Genomic DNA, 6,611 nt, shown 5'->3' on the forward strand with positions numbered 1-6,611 from the left:
AATCAGCAGCATTACATCTTGATAGCAAAAGGACTATCATGAGCATTTTTGCAGTAAAGATTAACAGACACACCCCTCAAATCTCTGCTGCCTTAATGTTCCAGTAGAGACAGTAGCTAATAAATAGAAGAAATTGTGAGTTTATGCTGACACGTGTCCCTGAGCTGGTCCCATAGTGAGTAGGCGTTTTGCTGCACATGGCACTAAGTGCCAAGCACCGACCTGAGACTTCTTGTGAGCACAGGCAGAGCAGTGCCAACCTTCATCCAAATTTTGGCCTCACTCTTTTCCAGTGGCTGTTGTATGCCAAAGTCCAGGTCTAGATCCAAATCTGAGCCTCTCACAGCCAGGTCCATTCCAAACAGATCCCTTTTTTTTTTTCCTCACTATTTGTTTGTAAGTTTGGGAGCCATCTGCTTTACCTTCATGTCCAGGCTTCCCTGGAGGCATTCAGTACCTCAGCATGCACCAACTAGAGCCTTCCTGACAAGCAAGAAAGCTCCATGGATATTTGGAAGAGATCTACCCTAAAGCCGATGCCCAGGAGTTTGTCATCTCAGCTGAAGCTCCTCAATTTAGACTTTCACTGTAATGGTGGAAAATAGGCCCCTCTAGAGGCAATTTGAGCAGTGTAGCTAAAAAACTTAAGGTGAATGGTACACTGAAAAGATTTTTTTTCTCTATCCTCACTGAAGAAAAAACAGTGGTTAGGATATCTATGTTTCAGACTTCTGAAGTGAGGTGAGTTAAATCCTTATTCTGCTTACTCTCTCCAGGAAATCCAGTCTGCAGGCTCTTCCAACATCTGTGTCAACATCTTTTTAATCAAAACTTTAAGACTTCTTACCGACTGTGTCTGAGTAATATTTTTTTTCTTTTCTGTTTTTAACAATGCTCAGTTTTGAGAGCTGAAAGAATTAGCAGTAAATTTACTCATGGGAAAAAGCACATTATGACAATGAAGCAAAGGTCTCTAGTGTCTGCAGTCCCACAGTGAGTATGCATGTTCAGATGTGCATATTAATTGTCATTTATTTTAGTGGCAAGAGGAAAGGAATAAATGGTGCATGGGCATCTGTTTTCAAATGCTTACCCAAGTTGCTGACTCACATCCGTAGGTCACCTGAAAATAAAGTTAGTCCCTTAGGATCCAGGCCAAATGTTCTGGGAAAATATCCCATCTTGACAGTCTTTGAGTCTTTGAAGCAACTGTTAGTGACTGATTTTTTCCTTATTTTTTCCTTTACAAATGTAAAATAACCTCCTGCTAATAGTATTTTCAGAGCCTTGTCTAGTTATACCACAAATCCGTTAAGTTTTAGCCTCTTTTCTCCATCCACCAAAACAAGAAAGGTAATTCATATTGCACTTTTTTTCCTCCAGATCAATTGGTATCAATCTCATGGCACAACCTGATTTTAAGATGTGTTGTTGTACTTCTTACTTCTAAATTTCAGTCTGTGTTGCTCAGTAGTGATTAAACAAATATGTTAATAATCCAAAACAGCCAACACAAGATTAAAAAAATAGAATTATAACTTACCCAAATAACAATGATTTGAATGTCTGACAATTATGTTAAATTGTGATATTAAAGAGCTTAAAGAAAAGCTAATGTGTTCCATTATTTACTGTAGGCTATTTTCATGAAGATATTCTCCCGCACTTACAGGTTTTTGGCAATATCCATATATAATTCTCAAAGGGAGAAATGGTTGTTTTCACACTTCTCTTGGTTAAAACCTCTTCTCTAATCAATAAGACCTTTGATTTCCTCGAACAGGTTTAAAAAATGTCTCTTAAGATCAGTTTCCATCACGGTGTATTTCAGGACTGGTGGTTTAACAATTGTTCTCCAGGAGAATTGCTTATTTCTTGTTTTATTTGTGTGAAGAGCACTACAGTGTGACAGGTCCATGAGAAAGTGAACCCAGCCGAGGAGCAGGTGGTCTGCTGCTCCTCTGTTATTGCCATTATGTTGCCTTTGTTAAATTACTCCATAAACCCAAGTTTCCTCACTGCCATTTGTTAAATTTGCCTACCTCCACTCTGTGAGCACAGATAATCAGTCAAACCTTAATTGGGGTATATTTAGATCAAAGTATGTAGCCAGTGTTTGCTCCCAGTACCTGGGTTGCAAATGATAGTCACATGAGTGGCTTGCTCTATTGGACATGCTTTTTGTTTAACCATGATCATTGCTGGCAGGAGGCTTTTTGTGCAAGTGAAAAGCCCTTTAGAATTCCTCTAATTCTGACAAAGAAACTGTCTTTGGGAGGAGAAATTGAGTATTGCCTTCTTGCATCTGAATAGTCTTTCAGCTCTATATTCACAGCAATATACTTAATGTCCGCAGACAAGAAGCAGAAGGTTTGGATTCATGTTATTTGTTCCTTATCTAGCTTCTAGAAAGTCTTGGAAGCTTGTATTTCTACCAGTTAAGGAGATATATGTAAGGTCTGTGAGTATAGGCATGGATTTCTTTTGAGAAGTGTTGCAAAAATACTTAGCTAAAAAAATCACAGAGGTTGTCTTTTTTTTATTTAAGAGGTAATAAATCAAAGCAAGGTTTGTGTAGGGATGAGTGATACATCATCTTTGCACTGCTCCTCTGAGGAAGGTGGAAAATGTTTATGGAAAGATTTCCATTTTTTACCTTATTTCTGATCTGATTCCTGGTTTAATCAGTTGTTTTCAGATGGACGAAATTAGCTTTATTTATTACCTTTCACATCTTTCATTTCCTTTGGTGGCATCGTTTTATATTGTCTTTTATTTATCCATATCATGGTAGCACCTAAAGGCCCCATCTGAAGTTAGGGTCCTGGTGCTCTGAAAACTACAGAGAATCAAAGATGGCTCATTCCCTGAAGAGCCTGCAGTTTAATCAAGAGAGCAAGATACATGCTACACTAAATTTGGGATACACTATCGAGAGCAAAACACCTTCAATTAGCTTTCATCACTAATAGCTGTTTGGGGTTCAGTCGAGCAAAGGCATACACAGGAGCTAGATTTTAGGCCACGTTGAGCAGCTTCATTTAGTTCAAAGTGACAAGGACATATGCAAAGCTGATGATAAATCTTCCAGGGCAGGAGGTTAGGTTGTGTGACCAGGCCATTGGCCGGTTGAGAGGGAAAACTGTCGTTAGGGACAGAAAGTTGACCTGCTCTTTGGGTTTCTCTACATTTGAATGCTGAGTTAACAAAGCACAGATTTAGTATGTTTAAAGAGTCAATGCAGAGAAAATACTGTAAAGTAGCTCTGTTTTCCACAAAATTCCTCACAGACCTTATTCTAAAGGAACTTTGCAAAGAGTAAAGGCCACTTTTGAAGCAACATAAAGGCCACTTTTGTCAGTGAAATAACTTGCTGGACTTTTTCCCCACAGATTTGTATAGAGCACTAGTTCACATCAGGGTCTGAAAAAAAATTAGTTTTGATTGTATATACATACATACAAAAGGGTAAACAGTCTGAATAAAGCCCTTTGTACTGGATTAGTGTCTTAGCTCTTTGACCCAAGCTGCAGGTTTGGGATGTCTTTGTTCAGTTAGGTTTTCGGGGCTGACCAAACTGGGTGTGTTTGAGTTTCATTCCTCACCCTTTTGAGGTCTGCAGGACTGATTCCTTGCTTTCAGTGCCAGCAGTACTGTAAGTGCACGATGCTTTATTCTCTAAGCTATTCATCCTTTCAAAATTTGGCTTTTTTTTCCTTAATCCATCTACCTTACTAAGTTTTCAAGTCAAGTAAAATGTTAAATGTGCTTCAAGCAAGAGCAACACAGAAATAACAGAGACCATGCCAAGAATTTCTGGCCATCTCGTTTATTTGTTCTCTGTGTGTGTGTCTGTGTATGTGTGTATAAATATATGTGTACACGTGTGAAGGTGCATGGGGGTATATGATTACACCATAAAAGATGAATCTACCATGCAGCAGAAATCATGTAAAGCACATATTTCTAAGGATATTATACAGAGAAAGGCAAAATAAACACATTTGAGCAACTTCTCACTAATATCAGAAACAAGTAATTGCTCTACATCATGAATACTTTTGTGAAGAATTGAAATGCTTAATACTGCTTGTCTGAAGCCTTGATGACTTTTTTTTTGGCTGCAGGGGACAAGAGGCTTACACACATGCCACCACTTCAAAGATTTGCCTTCTATTAATTTTTTACTTAAGCTTCAGAGTGTTAAATTGTTCAATTTAAGCCGTGAATATATTTTATAAGATCATCCTAGCCCACCATTTTTCCCAAAATAGAGAAGTTCAGGATATTTGGCAGTTTCACCTCCTCACCAACTCTCTGCAAAATATATATGAATAATTTCTTTGAACCTCAGCAGCTTGTGATACAGAAAAACACAAGTTCAAACCTTAGTCTTTCCTTAACGATGGAAATAGACTGTTCTAAAAATAAGTGCTGAATTTGATGATTTAGATTTAAAAAAAAAAAAGCACATCATAAATAGAAATGTGTTGTAACTTTTCCAATTGGAAATTAAAAATAATGGGCTATTTTCCATTTCCTTGTGGGGCTTTCATGAGCTGAATCAATATAATGAAATGTTCTAGTCAGCAAAATAAATCAAGAACCTTTTACTGTTTTTATCACAAGAGATCCCCAGTGAGGTGAGGGAGGAGAACAGAAGAGAACACATGACATTATGCAACTATGCTACATCAGAGTGCAAGTCCGGCTGCTGCTCCTGAGCTAAATGCTGTCTCTGCTTAGTCAAAGCTTGGAAAAAGATGGAAATGTGAGATTGCCAAGAACAGGGTACACTGTCTCTAATTCATCTCAATTATAAAGAAAAAAATGGGAATCCACTGATTTCGTGTGTTCCCACTATGACTTGGAGACCTCCTGTTCATGCAATTCCTGGGAATGAAAGCCTGCATGACACTACAAAGTCAACTGATAAGATTCCCAGCTTACTTCTGTGAGACCTGTACCAGTCTGAAATGCAGGATTGAGCCTGATGGCATGCTTCAGATGGGACCCACAGTGGAGTTCCTGGAGCAGAGTCCTCCCCGCACAGTGGCTCTGCTATAGAAGCTTCCCACTACTCACCATGGTCTAGGACTCAAGAGCTGCCTGTCTCCAAATACTACTTAGAGCCCTGGGAACATATCAGCAGAAAACCACTCTGGCCACTGGGTTTACATCATGTTGTGTTCTGCAGGAAATGTTTGTATTTGTTTCAGAGAGAAGTCCTGCTGTTTCAGATTAAGTGCCTTTGCCATCTGCTAAAAGAATGGTAAAACAGCACGCAGTCAGCTGTTAAAGAACAGAGATAGAAACTCAGTGCAGAGCCGTGTTCTTGCTAGCTCCATGGTAAAAATTCCCATTTCATAGGGTGTTCCATTATGCTTTTATTGTGACATTTTCATCTCTCTAAAAGTCAAAGGAATTCTAGTGTCAAAAAATACAGCTTCCTTAGGTGTTCTAGTTTATCCCAACTCTGCTCTCTGCAGCCAGCACCACTTCCAGGGCAGGATCAGACACCCTGGAGGAAAGATCGCCGGCAGCCACAAGCAGGTCACTGCAAATATATACTCTGAACCAAATTATTAAGGAGGAAAAGATGTGAAGGCTGCTGAGCTATTCTTTCTATGAACAATTTTGTGTGGTTCTGTTAGGATTGTCCAACTGGCAGGGACTGTGGGACAATAGAGCTTCAGACCTAGACTGACTGGCAGTAGATGGGACTACCTGGAAACTTGCCACTCCTGATTGCTTCTTCAGAGCAGACCATTTCAAAGCTGGTGTAAGGAAGATATGTACATCAATCAAGAAAGTGCTATTACTCTTGCTAATAACAGTAGATGATAAATAGAAGGCTGTCAATGAGCTTAGACTTTTGGATTCCCTAAGGCTAATGCTACCCAAGTAAATTAAACAACTTGAATGAAAATCCTCTGGCACTGAAACTTGATTGTCTGAACCATTAAATTGCTAGAAGGGTCCTTGGCACAGTTTTGACCAGTCCTACTAGTGCTCTCCCAATTCCTGGACATGCTACAGAAGTTAGGTCAGTCCAGAGACCATTCCCATTAGGCAGTCTGTATATATATGGATTCAAGGTGTTCCAGGCCAGTTGGCCAGAAAACAGTCCTGGGCATGTTTGATTCACCCATATAGATGCATCCAAAGTGTACTGAGGTTATTAATACAGATGCTCTGTGTCCTAGGCGCCAGGCTATGGACTCTGTGAGCACATTAGACCATATCCTCATCATGCTGCAAGGCTTGGCATAGAAGGCTCACCAATACTAAAGTGTTTCAGAAGTCTGAAAATCATTTAAGATCTTAGGGAACTTCCCAGCATCAAGTCTGACCAAAGAGCCACCTTACTGAGTAGTAGCCTGTGCCCAGCAGTTGCCAGAAGGGGATATCTAGGGAACAGTATAAAAACAGTACAAAAGCCCTCTTACACTTTCTTGAATATCAGCAATTTGTAGTTTAGGTATTTGATAGCTTAGGATCGATCCTTCAGTCTCGAGAAATGCTGCGTTGTCTATTGCAGTGATAAAATGACATTTTTGCTCGAATTTATAGGCAGAAAAAGGAAGTACTGATATTCATCTAACTATCCT

The 6,611-nt window shown here is 39.4% G+C and overlaps 1 long non-coding RNA gene across 1 annotated transcript; it reads left to right on the top strand.

Annotated features, from left to right (window-relative positions):
* Window positions 1–414: 414 nt before the first annotated feature.
* On the top strand, window positions 415–5,929 carry LOC137470586 (uncharacterized). Its single transcript, XR_010997147.1, has 2 exons — window positions 415–993; window positions 5,655–5,929. It is a non-coding gene; the product is annotated as an uncharacterized lncRNA (long non-coding RNA).
* Window positions 5,930–6,611: the final 682 nt, after the last annotated feature.

The sequence above is a fragment of the Anomalospiza imberbis genome, chromosome 3 (assembly GCF_031753505.1).
Source record: "Anomalospiza imberbis isolate Cuckoo-Finch-1a 21T00152 chromosome 3, ASM3175350v1, whole genome shotgun sequence".
Classification (NCBI taxonomy): domain Eukaryota; kingdom Metazoa; phylum Chordata; class Aves; order Passeriformes; family Viduidae; genus Anomalospiza; species Anomalospiza imberbis.